Genomic DNA, 16,102 nt, shown 5'->3' on the forward strand with positions numbered 1-16,102 from the left:
GGTAGGATATCTGATTTTGTGGCTCGGGGAGGATAAACAGACTCGAGCAATAGTTAAGAGAGATAATATGGACTTCTTCCAAGAATCAAACATCAGAATTCAGAACTACCTTCTTCCTCAAAGCTTCTTCTTCCTCGGAGAATCCTTTTTATGCCTCAAGGAGCTTCCAACTGGTGCTGTGCAGAAACTACCAAGTGGTAGGCAGCTCAGATGTTGCAATTGAAGTTAGCAATGGGCTTTTCTCTTAGGAGGCCTCACCTGAAGTATCAATGACTAATGCTAAATATTGGAGGGAGTGCTAGAAGCATCTAAGGTGTGTTTTATTAGCTGAATATTTCACATCCTTGCTCAGTTCATACTTACAATTCTAAAAAATTAGGTTGTTTGGTACCTACATTTATTGTGTGTGTTTGCATCCACAGCTACAAAAATAAGGTTTGAGCCAGGCCCAGAGCGAAGCCAAAATCGAGGTTGGCTCCTCAGCCTACCTAATGGATGCAACTCAGCTCTGCCGTGCCACCTAGGATTACCTTCACCCCATTCCAGTCGCACCTCCTCCACATTCTCTACAATCACCTCCGGCGAGATCCCTCTATTCCGGGTGAGTCCACACACGGTACGCCCTCCTCCGACCAGACCCCCCCTCGGTATTGGGCGCGTGACCCTCTTCCGGTCGGATCCTCCCCTCCCTTGCTTCTGAGTGCATCGACGGCTAAGGAGGTCCTCACCTCTTCTTCCTCTCTCTGCAAGTCGGCGCGGTAGCGACGACATCCTCTTGTGAGCTCCCCTTCCGAAACAAGAAGGTAAGTCTGTGTCCCCTTCAGATAGGCTTGTCGACATCCTCTCTATGCTACGCATTTAGGGAGAGATCGATAATGATTTGTCATTAGCGGATCTAGCCAGGGTCTACTTGTCTTTAGCTCCTGGCCGATGAGTGCAATGCCCTCTTCGAGCACTCCCCACCCCCACCCCTTCCAAAGTTCCAATCCTCTCTTTCTCAGTCGTATGTGCTCCAAAACAGAACTGTCCATGTCTGTGTGATGCACATCATACATCAATGCTGCTGTTGGTGGGCAGTCCCCATCCTAGGCCTGCTTTTCCTTCGTGCTATCCTGCAAATGCTCCAAAGTTCTTGCAAACTCCTATTTGATAGTCACCATGCTTCACTTCTCATAGATTAGATAACTACTGTTTCTTGCAATTGGGAAGTACTAGGCAGTGATAGATCAAGTGTTGAAAGATTGGTTGTCTTCCTTTTTTCCCAAGTAATTGATGAATTTCTTGGAAAAATTTGCACTTTTGCGTACCTGTGTAATACATGTTTATGTTGCTTAAGTGCTGATTCAGAAATCTAGTTGAGTTTAATCTTTACATGTACATATAAAATATTGTGATCAACGTGCATTCATAATCATCCATGTGGCTTGATGTGTTGCTCCAGAGCAAAAAAACAAACTCAAATACTTCTCTTTTGAATGAATATTATACTGTGGCTATTGGAGGTTGTGCTAGTAGAATATTATACTGCTTGAAAATGTTTAACATGTAGTGATTAAAAAGGTGCAAATTCATGAGTTTACAGAAAAACTGCTTAAATGTACCAAGCTTCTGGTATGCAACCGAATGTCAATTCTTAATCTATGTGTTTGAATTACTTGTAGTATTTTGTTACCTATCATATAAAACTGCTTGGTAATTAAAGTAGTATTTTGTTACCTATCATATAGTTCTGTCAGTAGCAATTATTAGTCTTATTGTTGGTTTGATTTTCAGTGCATCATTTTGTATTCTGTGTTAGCTTAAGTAATCTGAGAATGGGTTGTATGTTTTGCACGCAGAATTTGATCTCATTTCTTGGATTTTGCAGGATGGAGAAGTCAAGTTTTGCTGATAGTTTTGTACTATAACAGTCAGTTTCATGCGAGCCCAGAATGGCCCGTGCTTCCACACCCCTGCTCGCCCCGGTTTCCTCTTTGCAACAGCTGAGCACTGTGGTAGTAAGAGCAGCCCAAATATGTTTGGTGGTTTTTAAATATTACATGCACATGTGTTTTCAAATATGTGTTAAGCAAAAATAAATATGATGTACATGTGTTCAAATATGTGTTTGTCATGTGGAAGGATAACCAAAAACATGTTCACTATTTGTGAAACAAGTCAATTAAATCATGTGAGGTGATCTACCACATGAAAAAGTACATCATATAGTTGTCATGTACATGTGCTCAGGGTGAAAAGGACTTAGCTAACTCTATTCTATCAAAACTCAGGGTGAGGGGGTAAACACACCACTCTTTAGATGCAGAGTCATCATAACCACCTAAAACGAGCAACCAATTAGCTTCACAACACATTCAAACCCTCACGTGGCATCAGCTTCGCTCAACCAATCAAAAACCCAACTTAGCCTGTATCCACAACAAAGGCCTACAATGTGTTCTTTTCTTAAAATACAGCTTCCCTTAGCCAATTTTCTCTCATCTAGGATATACGCTGTAACTTTACGAAAACTCATTTAGACAATCAAACACACCCTAATAGAATTGCATAAGTTTGTTGATGAGCTCATAGAAGTGGATGTTGATGCAAATGGGCACAACCATGCATAAGGTGGTACAGATACTTCTAAGGAGCAATAGAGCAGGCTCTTTCTTTTGTTGTCCTCAGCATATGCATTCAGATTTGTGGGTGGTTGGCTTAAGTGTATGTACATAGATGTTACACAGAAATTGGAAGCTAAGGATTTCTCAACATTGCCAGAAACTTATGCATGTACTATTGGTCTGAAGACTGTGACAATATCTGCAACAACTAATACAATTGAAGAATGCCGAAAGTTTAGTGGTGAGCATGGTATAGTAAACATGTCTTTGGAAAGGTTGTAGTACCCATTTTAGGGCATATATATATGATTTTGGTGATTAATGATAACATAGTTAATGGAACATAGTTAATGGATACAAGACATAAAGAAGCCACCGCGGTCGGGACAAAGATAGTGTGAACATAGTAAATTTCTCAAGTTATCCTTTGTAAACTAAAAGCTTTGCATCCTTAACCATGGTTGTGCCTTCATAAATTTTTTTTTAGACTTTCCCAAATCTCATGAGCGGTCTTAAGTTTGTAAAATGAGATTATACTCATTAAAATCTAAAGCACCATAAAAAACATTCATAGCTTGAGCATTTGTAAGACCATTATCCCTATCTTCAACGGTAAAATTAGTAGGATCAAGAATTACATAATCCTTATCAACTATATCTCATAATTTACCGTCCATAGCTTTAAGATAGACGGTCATTCTAGTCTCTCAATAGGCATAGTTTGACCCCTCAAAGAACGAAGACTTCCCCACATTGACATGAGCGTCACTAGCCATAATCCTACTCTAGGATAGTTAAATCCACTATAAGAGGAGTCCTAGACTCTAATACCACTTGTAGAATTTAGGATACCAACTAGAGGAGGGTGAATAGGTGGTTTTAAAACTAATTGTTAAACGATCAATCAAACTTGCGGAAACAAACTAAAGATCACTAGAGCAATATGAAAACAACTAAGAGCTATGTCAAGATTTGAAATCCTAGGGTGACATGCAACAATTTATATTTTAGGAAGATAAATTATATAAAGTAAATTGCATGAAAGTAAATAGCTCAAAGGATGACACACGAAATTTATCCTGTGGTATCAGTGATTTTCCGATCACCCCTAATCCACGTTGAGGTGACTTCAAGCTTCTAACCGCTTCTCTATCAAGTATCCAATTTTCACACGAGAAATGACTCACACCGAGCAACTTGATCTTAAACCAGAATAGAATAAGAACTACTCGATACCTCGATTTCACTAGAGTACCACTTTGCCTCTCCGGATAGGCATGCTCAAAGTCTCTCACAATCACCTCCGTGGATCATTCACAATCTTCTTTGAGGGCTCAACAATGCAACAACCTCCAAACCATCTAGGAGGCGGCAACCTCCAAGAGTAACAAGTTGATAACGCTTGCTTAAAGGATCATTAGTGCCATAATGCTCAAACTCTTCAAAGTTATGCACAGATGCTCTCACACTCTCAAAAATGCAACCACTAAGCCAAAAGAGGGAGGGGAGAAAGGCAATAGCTCAAATGAATTGTATTGAAGTGCTAGCGCCCCCCCTTGAACCAGCCAAGCGACTATATACAGGCCACACTCCAAAAACTCTGCGACACTTCTGCAACACTAGCGGTCAGACCGCCAACTGTTCAACGGCTATAAATTCATGATGATTACTTATGACACAGGCTGACGGTCATACCGCAACCCTCTCGATTAGACCACGAGCAGGGAACAAAGTGCCAAAACTCTCTGTTCCCGGGTAATCAGACCGGCCATGCCCGGCGGTCGGACTGCTAGCCAGAGCAGAGGGTTTGAACCCCTCTGTTCCTTGGAGGTCAGACCAGGCCGCACCACGGTCAGACCAGGGCTAAGGTTCGAACACATCTCAAACATGCTTATACAACGGTCAGATCGGCAAGGTCCTTTGGTCAGACCACGACACTTAAAACTTGAACAGAATAGCCTTTACTATACATCGGTCAAACTGGTCGTTCCGGCCGTCAGATCGCCACAACTTAGAAACACTAAAATGTCGTCTTTCTTTGGTTTATCTCAAACTAAATTTCCCACTCTGTATGAAATGCAAGTTTGAGCAATTGTGGCACTTTAGATGTCTCAAGTAAACGCACATCAACCCCTTTTAATAGTACGGCACTTATCTTATCAATCTGGTCAATTTTCTTCTCTAATCTCCTTTGAACGGCAAAAGAAAATGTCATATAATTACACCTTTACCTTGAGCTAGCCATTTTTATATTCTCCACACATGCTTCTTCTAGCTTCGCAACACATTTGTGACTAACCTTTTTATAACTCAAATAAACATGTTAGTCCATAAATTTCTTATTTTCATTAATTACCAAAACACGAAATAGGGGTCTAGATACTTCACATAGGAGATTAAGCAAAATATTGTTAGCACAACTGACTTAGTACTAGCTGGTGCTGCATAAGTCTTTTGACACATCCTCAACCATTGCATGCCTCACCGAATCATCCGATATGTCCTCAACTACTGCATGTGTTTCACCGACTCATCATGCACGTGCCTCAACGGATTGCGTGATCACGCTCACCACTTCACTGAATCTCCAGATGTTTATTTCTACCGCAAGACATATCACAACCACCGCATGCAATGGATCACTAACAAACTGCACCTACCATTGTGTTTGGTTGTAGCATATAAATACATGTATTGTTCTCATCAATAATTAATACACTTGGTGATTATTTCTCAAACAAATATAATATATACTTAATTTTTTATGAAAAATTTTGGGTGTACATATGTATATCCATGCACTCACTTGTGCCCGCCTATGGTGGCAGGTGCATGTCGCCCTTCCAGCAGGCAGCAATAACCTAGTTCTGCAAATTTTCAAACAGACTCATACTTTTGCAAAAAAATTATTTTTGAAATATAAAAAAAATTGAGAGTTGGGGCTGCTAGTTTTTATCCTAGATAAAAGGGAGCCCAACTCGGGGGAGAGAAATAGAGAGGGTTTTTAGGAGAGAAAAATATGATTTTTCTAGAGAATGTTTGGTGTTTTTTATGAGACATCTTGTGAACACCTCCGGGCAATAAACATGAAGTTTTCCAATCGGATCTTACCTATATATGAATAGATTAAAACTCTGAGAAAATATGATTTTGTCTACTTTCCGTTACCTATATTTCAAGCCAATTGGATCTTATTTCTGAGGTTAAAATCATTGTGGATTATAAAGATTATAAAAGGTGGATTTTTAATATAAAAAATTGATTTTAGTTTCCATAATCATTCACCCGCTCTGATTGCTAAATTTGTTAATAACCGAACCTTCAAGATATATGAATAGATGAAAACTATTAGAATAAAGAGATAAAAATATCACTGTCCAGAACTTGCCAGTGAGCAATTAGCAATGGACAAGATCTCATAGGTGAAGATTGCTCCAGCTACACAAGTCAGAACACTTTTGAGTCAAGATCATATTCTATCAACCCAGCGCTCAGGTTCATGTCAATAACTGTCAACAAGCATAATCATGGTAAGCCTGGAGTCTAAAATCATACAAAATAAAGTTACTAGTTCACCAGTTAAGAGTGACAGCCACCACTTCTGAATGGTCAAAATAAATTACCAATAAACATAATCATGATTAACAGTTATGCATCAATTAGTCAAGCAGTAGCCCTTTTTTTTTGTAAGGGGGGCACTTATCCACTTTTGAAAAACATCATATAAGAATATATGTGGTTTACAGAATTTCATGGATGGCATTGCACCTTCTCAAGGTCAAGGAATATATCTTCTTCATGGAGGGTTTCAAGTAAACACTGTAACAATGGCATATGTCGATTCACCACCTTGAGGAACAAAGATGTTTCATACAAGACAATAACACAACGAAACAACATTATGCCCTTTCTTTTTCTACTAGATATCTGCCCAAGCCAGCCAATTCAAATTAGGTAAGTTGTAGGATCGGTTACTCGCAAACCAGACAATTAAAGAGGAGGTGAATGATTGCCGAAGCTAAAAAAATACGGGAACAAAAAAGAAATGCGGTGGTAAAATAGAGGAACGGAAAAATACAGAAATTCTACAGGTTAGGTGTTTGGAACACATGAAAAGAAATTTTTCAGACTAATTGAGTCCTCTTAAACATTATTAGACTATGAGCTCACCCCTCTAATCCCCTCTCTCTCGCTCCTCGCCTTGGGCTTCTGCGAAACCATGAGCTCAGAGTAGATTTTCAGAATCCTGCGTTTTGTGGAGGAAACAAAACCTTTTCTCAGGAATTGGCAGATGCATTCCTCCGTTCCAAACAGGTGCACAGTGTTCCGTTCCTCAGGAATGCCATTCCTTCAAAAAGGTTCTACACGAAACCTCCGTTCCAAACGAGGCCGGAATGGCTGTTTGGAAGAAAGGAAATGTCGTTTCCCTTCCTCTGTAACACTGTTGCAGGCCCGTGGTTTCACAGGAATAGAAAAAACCACCCAAATCTCATGGAAACTTTCCTAACACACCGCATGAGCGACAAACTGTCTAACCTGCTAGCTAAATCTCGTCTTAGCGCCATACCGTCGTCGTAGCGTCGCCCGAGCTAAACATGGCCATTCGGGCAGGCTCGGCATGGTTCGGCTACAGCACGACTCGAACGGTCTATCTATTATAACGGATCGTGCTATGCCGATCTGCGTGTCTTCCTCTCGGTTCACGGCACGACTCGTCGGTGACCGTGCCGTGCCGGACTGACCTGGGCACGATTTCGACCCAACGGCTCGATCGGCCCGACAGACCGAAGTAGATAAAATAATATATAGAAAATAAAAAAAAAATAATATATAAAAAATAGATAAAAAAATAGCTACAAAATTATATATATATATATATATAATAGAAAATAACCAAGCATTTGCGCGTCGGGCTGGATCGTGCCGAACCGTGCCGACCTGAGCTGGGCCATGCCCGTGCCGGCCCGACTCGGTCGGGCCGTGCCGTGCCGGTCCAACCCATCGGTGATCGGGTCGTACCGTGTCTGAACCATGACTACAGTGTTGTACTCGAACCGATCTAATAGACACGACCTATTTGAACATCTTTAACCAGAGCCATCACTTAATCCCCCCATCGGTCCACCGGCCCAGCATTATTACACACAAGAGCTCGCTGCCGGCGGCCGCCACAGCTGCCACGGATCCATCGACCGCAGCAGTGGCGCTATGGAAGAGGTGCTGCGCTAGCTTTATGGAGAGAGAGATTGGTGAGGAGAACGAAGTAGGAGCTGTGAGGAGAACGTTCAGAAAGGAAGAAGGGGAAAGTGGAATGGGCTTCTCACTTCTTCTTCTTTTTTTTGTCTCTAGTCGCTTTTTCCAAAGCAAATGTGCTGATTAAAACCTTTTAAGTTAATAAAAGTTTTTGAAAATTATAATCTCTCTGGAACGACCAGGCGCATCGACCAGGCGCCACTTGCCCCCGTCCACATCGCTCACATGGCCACTCAGGTTTCCCCCGGCGAAGAAGCCATGGCGGCGATGGGCGCGGCCGCTACGGTGGACGACATGGCGCTGTCGACCAGCGTTGCCTCTGGTGGGCGGCTCGGGTACGTGTTGTCGACTGGCATGACCAACCCCGAGGCCGGGAATGCGCTCGGGACTTGCGGCACGGACCCGTCCGGCTTCGGCACGCTGATCTGCAGCGGCGGCGCGGAGCTAGGGTACCCGTGGAAGGATCTCAACGACACCCCTGTCGACGTCTCCGACGACGTAGTGCAATGCCCCGCGGGCAAGATGCTCGCCGACGAGCGTGCTGCGCCGCGCCTCAACTCTGACGACCCGTGCGCGGTCCCTCCAGAGCACCTGGCAGCCTTGCCCACGAGGTGTTCGACGGGAGGCCTCAACCACGCCGAGGTGACGTCGTCCGGACACCAGCTCGCCCCTGCGCCGCGCGCCACGGCAATTCGATCTCCTCGACGCCCGCCTCGGCCTTCCGCTCCTCGTGCCTCCGCGCAAAGAGCGCCACGAGGTCGTGGTGGGCGGCGTCACCGTCGCCGTCCCGCGCTCGCGCGGCCTGCTCGGTGGCCTCCGCCGCAACGGCCCACTAGGCTAGCTGCAGCTCGGCGCGTCCGCGGCCGACTCGAGGCCTCCAGTCATGGCCAGCACGCCGTCAACACCTGTCTCGACCACCACGCCGTCGATGTCATTCTCACGCGCGCCGGGCGGTCAGGTGCATCTCTCCGTGGCGCATTCCTACAACAACTTCACCAGCAAGCACTCGCCCTTGGCCGGCGCATTTCGGGAAGACCTCGAGCAATATTTCCGACTGCGATACCATCTCCATATCAGGATCGGCCTGCTGTTCGCGATCGGTGCGTTTCCGTTCGTCGCTTGCGCGGCGAGTCCTGGGAACATGTCATCTCAGGACGGGCAATTCGAGTTCAGCCTCAGCGTGCCGTTCCAGCTCTGTCTGGGCGATGCTCCTCCGTCCGACGCTGACGGCGTTCCGCCCAGCGCCAACCACGGCCAAGCCAACGACAGCAGCCATCTCTACGGGGCTTTCAGTGTCACAAGCCTGAGGGGATGTGCCCAGGACACTGCAGCAGCAGCTTCGAGCTCTTTCAATGTTCGCAGAGTGGTGCCTGTGAAGCCTTGTGATTCGTCCAAACCGCTTGGCGCGCCAGGTGTGCCAGCAGGGTCTTCAGATGGTGTGCACGAAGGCTCAAATGCAACCAGGGATTCCCGGACATTCGGAAGTCAGTGCATGTGTGTCGAAGGATGCAACGTGTCTGCCATCTCCGCTGCAGACGTTGTGCCGGCGCTTGGAGTAGAGCGGGCGGCCAGGAGCAATGAGCCGCGTCCATTGCCTTGGCCATCCTTCAATTACCATTGGCCGACTGCTTGGTCGGGATTCGTCTTCGAAATGCGAGTGCCTTTTCAGTTGTTGGCTGAGAAGAATGCCTCCTTATCTCAGGTGTTCTGTATGCTGGAAGGAGTCAAGAATAGGTGCCCAGCCGGCCCTCTAGCTGAAATGGCGTTGATCAAGCCATTTAGTTAGTCCAATTTCAATCCTGGTTCACCCGTCCTTACTGAGCTACACACACTCAATTTTATTGCTGCAAAATCCTGAGGGAATATGGTCAATCGATTTCCTTGGGAAGTGTTGGATGGGCTTACAAAACATACAGGTGGATGGAATTGCTTGGCTCCCCGGCAAACCGAGCTCAGTGAACGATCTGCTCAAGCAAGGGGTGGAAGAGACATGTACTGGCTTCAGTCCTCCAAGACAGGATCATTGTGTGCTTGGCAATGGTGGTGGCTGTGTCATTGGTCTGGTGGTGAGTGGGGCTAGAACTGCTAGAGGGGTACAAGGTGCACTTTGTGAGCATGAAGGAGAAGTTGCAAGCCGCACGCAGTACGGCGGAGCTTCAGGAATTACAGTCTTTTTCACTGGCGGCCAGAAGACAGAAGAAGAGGAGGGCCTCTACTCGGTGCACTCATATGTGTTCGATAGAGGAAGGCATACTCAGGTTATGGCTATGGCTAATCGCAGCAGAAGCATGGTGGATGTTCGGATTCAGGCGGAGATCAAGAGCAGCGGTGCTTGGCTTGAGCTCTCGGAGCGTGGCAGCATCGCGAGTCCTCTGTGCTCTGGCCTTGAGGGCAAGCCGAGACTTAAGGGGAGGGAATGTCACAGAATTTTCTTTATTTTTATATTTTTATATTCTAATGTTTGCAAAAATACAGGATTGCTGCCATCACCTGTTGGATGGACGACACCAAGATATCACCCGAACGATAACTTTAAAAAAATAAAGGTGTCCTTCCTCCGGACTCCTCTTCCCTTCCCCCTGCTGTTCTTCTTCCCATTCCCAGTATCTCTCTTCCTCTCGTCCCACTCTGGATTGTTTTTCTCCCTTCTGTGCTCCCCGTTCTTCCAGTTGTACTTCGGTTACTGTACTCAGAATTGGTTGGCTATACACATATCAGAGCCTGAGGAATCGGTGTTTATGTGTGATTTGGGTGTTTGATCGGAGGGGAACGTGACAGTTTGCCTCCGCCTACTCAGTATCTGAGCCTTTGCGCGCCTGACCGGACCAAGCCGCGCGCTGCCAGCTACCCCACTGGGCCAACCGGACCAAGCCGTACGCCCCTGCCAGCCCACGCCTGAGCCGCAGGCCGAACTGCTAGCTGGCGCCTCGTCAACGCCCCAATCTGGGCCGCTCTCCTGGGCCCACTAGGCGCCCACCAGGCCGCCTCGTCAACTGGACCGACTTGCGCCACGCATGTGCTGCCTCACCGTCACCAGGCCATCAACGCCTGCTGGGCCATGTCTTGCTTTACTCCCGCACGAGGCCGAACAGAACCCATACGATAGCCAACCAGCGACTTTTTTTATTTTTATATTTTCTAGCATAAATATTGACAAAAAAATATACCCGGCTAAAAATAGATACAGTAATAGATGTCTACCGTCCTTAGAAAAGTTGTCAGAGGAACGGTAAGAGTGTCACGGTAGCATAGCTAGCGCCACATGCCCCTTACTACCTTTGAGAAGGCGGTTAGGGCCCACTCCCGATGTATCGCTCCTTTACCGCCCTTGAGGGGTGGTTAGAATTTTTTTATGTGACTTTTGTATACGACAATTTGAAAAATATTACACATTCATTCGGCAAAAAATGTGAGGTACTAACCACCCTCTCAAAATTTTCAAATTGTCGTATACGCTTCACGGAGTGATTCATTTTATCCTTAATTTTGATTTGATGTAATTTTATCAAAATTTATTTATTTAGTTGATGTAAAATTGTGTAAGTTATTTTTTTAGTGAAGTAATGTTGGGAGGATGTAAAATCTAATTTATCAAACACTAGTAGTTATAAAGTACAATTATCATATAACTAAACACAGAGGTTACATACATTGACAAAGATTACATGGGGCATGGGTATTTTCATCGCTGCGCGAATAAATCCTAACCATAAAGATATGACGATAACAAATGCTGGCATATACAGTAGGTACTCATACTATCCATGTCGAGGCAAGTCGTGCTTGCAGTTGGAACACATGAAGAAGCGTCTGTCATAGGTGGAGATATCCTAGGACTCACGAAGCCTATAAGGATCGTCACAGAAGTACATCAGTGGTTCGACCTCGGGGGGGATGAAAATTCCCAAATGTTTCTTGGGTGGGCTTGATGGAACTGAGGAAGATATTATGATTGAGAGAGCTGAGGAAGGAGTGGCCTATATATGGTTCAAGTGACGTTATTTATGGTGGCTAGGAGTTGGTGCATGGACTGAGTGCATTAGTATGTCTGGGGCTGGAGCAACTGAGTATTGTGTATAAGGACAAAGGAGCTGGAATTCCCTATGAAAGCTGAAAAAGTTATGACATTGATGCTTAGTAGAGATTCTCTATGGAAGCTGTTGCTTGGTATGATCATTTCATTCTGCAAAAGTTCAGCAGTGAGTTATCGTTGCCTCTGCATGGAAGACATAGAATCCTATGAAAACATTGAGCTTAGAAAAAACGTATTGGTAGAATGATAAATTCCAGTTATTTTATTGATAAAAGTAAAATACATCACATATAAGGGTTATCAAAAGCATTCATTGCATGTTTGTGGCTATAGTCTATAAGACAATATGCACTGACTCGTACCCTATTCGTACAGAATCTACAACAAGTTACAATGGCATGTGATACTCTATCGCTAAATGAAGCATACCTTATGGAAAGACAGATCGTCGGTGCAAGAAAACTTCTGCTGGTGGGTGGAAAAGATGAAGGCTTTTCATCCAAATATTCTCAGCTGATCTCTTGGAAGTTGCATCCATGGGGTAGGGCTTGTTTCACACATACTCTTGTGCCAGTCCACGTGCCATAGGCCCTGCCGCAGCCAGTAGTCCGCACACATATTGCGGGGAAACCTGCATGTTACCACATGTAGTGAGGTACTTATCCCATCCCTCTTTGTTGAGCTCATGTAGCCTAATCTTCAGTCGTTCAACATCGACACGCCTCATTGCATCAACCTCATCGTAGTTGTAGTTGATGTTCGTGTAGTCTTTTTTGTTCATGTACCATTTGTATTTGCACCTAGGCTTGTCGTACTGTTAGAGGGAAGTAAGTGAATTAGATGAAATTCGAGCATGGTAGGATGTCGTGCAAACTTATCCCACATCGGTACCAAGCAACCGTGGCAAGCGGGAACAGTTGCTAGCATACTATTTTAACGCAGTTGCACCGTGGCAGGCGTGCCTCATGCACTTCTATTTGTAGCTCGATCTCACTCTTCTTTTGCTCTTGGTCTTCACTTCTCTTTCGCTCTTCTTCCTCATGCTTGAGTCTATCAAGGATGTCACATCATAGCTCATAAGTGCCCATCTTGCCCTTATCCTTGTTGGACCCGGACCCAAACCCGGTAGTCATGAGAGGGATTGTGTTGGACTGTGTTGAAGATGAAGTAGCTATGGATAGGTTACCCTTATATGCACAAGAGAGGAATACTGTTGTAAACTGTTTACTGTGTTCGAGGGAGATTTATTACGATGGCATGGTGGGTCTCAGGGAATGATGTCGTGCATCTGCCGAAAGCATCCGACGATAGAGAGAGAAAGAGATGTGGTACTGTAGAAGAAGGGATAAGGTCACATCATTTGACTGTGTGGAGTGAGGATGTGTCCAAGCTATAGGTGTAGGCCATCTGTAGCTACAAGTGCTGTAGATGTGATGCATCATGTGCTCGAGCATCTTATCTGATAGCATGTAGTGGTTCCTTTTACATCGTACCTGTTCATCTGCATAGAGGGGAAATGATACATACAGAGTGGTGACCTTTCATCGCAGTAGGGATAAGTCACGAGCCTGTGTTTCATCGATAATTTTGTATTGGCACCCCTAATAGACTGGTGCACTCTAGCGAATAGACTTTTCATTACTTTCATAATAGATCGTTGCAGTCTACTGAGTAGACTTTTCAGTGCTACCCCTAATAGGCTGGTGCAGTCTAGCTAATGGGCTCTTCAGTGCTGCCACATATATCCACTACCGTTTGGACTTCTAATAAAAAAGTCTAATTTTTTTTATCAAAAACCAAAATCCAAGAATCTGTAGATCAAAAATAGTAGAGCTTCGCCAGCTACCACCCTCTTCTCTCCTCCCCTCCCATCTCTTTCTTTTTTCTAGAATAAAATGGTAATTTTGGCTAAATTTCAGCCCTTTTATAGGGCTAACCCGGGGGGGGGGCTATCTTCGGGGGCGGGAGGCCTAACTGCCCTCTCAGAGAGCGGTAAGGGGCGATACAACAAGAGTGAGTCTAACCGCCCTATGAGAAAGCGATAAGGGTCTAGTGGTGCTGGTCGTGCCACAGTGACACTCTTAGTGCCCTCTGATAGGGTTGTAGCTCTTTCAAAGGGCGGTAGACGTCTATTCCTGCAAATATTTTTGGCCAGGTATATTTTTGTTAATATTTTTGCTAGAAAATATAAAAAATAAAAAATCACCAAGCAGCCAAGTGTTTTTTATTTTTATATTTTAAAAATTAAATAATTGTAAAAATAGACGTTCGTTTAAAAGAATTGCTGAACTAGGCTACCTGTCACGTGCGACAGTTTTAAAAATCAAAATAATATTGTGTTCTATTGCTCTCAAAATTCAAATTACTGTCAAAATTGTCATGAAAAATTCTGAAAAATTAGTAGTGTAGATGATATTATGATCTAGCTCTAAAATTTTTTAGAAAAAATATAATCTCTTTTTTGTTTCTTATTGTACAAGTAATTATTTGAGCTAATTTTTTTAAAAGATAGATTATAAGTACCATCTACACTACTATTTTTTTATAATTTTTCATAACTATTTCAATAGTATTTTAAATTTTGAGAGTAATAAAGTAATTTTTTATTTTTAAACTTGTCGTCTGTTAAAGTCTGTTAAAAGAGTGATATGTTTATTTTTTAAAGTCTCCAACGGGCGATAGTAGCTTAATTCTGCAGATAGTAGCCTAATTCTGCAACTGCCTGTCTTATTTCTTTATTCACGAACCACATATGCATGAGCCTCTTTTTGTATTCGGCCAATACAAGTCATGCATGAGCCTCAAGCATGCATGTACTACCAAAACACCACGTAACTCACGTGGTCACGTCTAGAGATGAAAACCAATACCGTAAAATTCGAAACTCTGGAGATCATATTTGAAGTTTTCCAATTGGAAAAGCCGAAAATGATATTTCAAAAAACAAAAATGGAAATAGAAACGATAAAACTATGCGAAAAAGATAGTAAAAACAATTTAGCCTACTTCCGATCAATTTTGAGTTTTTCCATTTTGGATCGGGAATTTTTGACGCCCCAATAGTCCAGTGACTCCAGTCCGTCTCCTGTGTCTCCTGTGGGTGTGGGCGTGTGACTCCGGTCTCTAGGACTGGGAGACCCATCCGACCATGGCAACATGCGAACATCCCAGTCGTGCTTGATTCCAGCCGTCACCCGCTAATGACGGACTCCAAACCCTAGAGGCACAGAGATGGTTGTCGCTACTGCTGGAGCGCGTCCCTCCATGAGGCCTCCGGCAGGCCACAGCCACATCCCTCCTCCCGTCCTCCATCCTCCAGATCTCACCTTCCACTCCAGATCCACCAGACCACCACCTTCCTCGTCCGGCCCTGGTCGGCCATCCAGCGATCTTGACCAGTGCAATCTCAGGTGGTCGCACGTCGATCTCCGATGATGTGACACCAATGACGTGTGTTCTGTCGACACGATGAGCCCGCGGAACCGTCATCGTCTGTCGACACAATGATGCCCGACTGGAGAAGCACCACCCCAACCGTGCCTGTTCTTGGAGCTGCCCCCGCCTCGTGATGTTCATACCTCACCGGCTGTGTCTCAGAAGAATCAGAGCTCACCGGCCACCACCATTGCAGGTATGTGGTATGCCTAGGTCGTTCAGGTCTTTTGTTCAGACTTCAGAGTTCAGCTATTCAGCTCTTTGTTCAGTTAGTGCAGGTCTTTGTTTAGTTAGTTAGTCATGGCGCTGAACTGTTGCACGCCTAGTTCAGGTATTGTTTGTGCAGTTAGTGTAGGTCTTGTTTGCGCAGGTCTTAGTTTGATGCGATTTGTGCGAGCCTAGTTCAGGTATTTGTTTAGTTAGTTCATGTCTTTGTTCTTTGAGCTGAGCTGCGATTTGTTCAATTAGTCATGGTGCCACGTGATTCACCAGTTCGTGGGAAACCAGAGTATTCGTAATATGAAACTCACTCAGTCCAGCCTATTGTAGTCTATTGCGACGATCTTGTGTGTGACTAACTGACTGTGTACCGAACAAGCACATGTTCGTTTGGCTTATTTGTTCTATGATGCATTACACATCAGTCATGAATCTTATAGAATCCATCTATCATGAATTACACATCTAACAATTGAGCCTATCTTTTTTTTTCTTCATTTCCTGTAATGAAGCTCAAGTATTTGATGCAACAATGCATCAAATTATTCTTTTAGGTTTC

Source organism: Phragmites australis, chromosome 22 (genome assembly GCF_958298935.1).
Source record: "Phragmites australis chromosome 22, lpPhrAust1.1, whole genome shotgun sequence".
Taxonomy (NCBI): Eukaryota; Viridiplantae; Streptophyta; class Magnoliopsida; order Poales; family Poaceae; genus Phragmites; species Phragmites australis.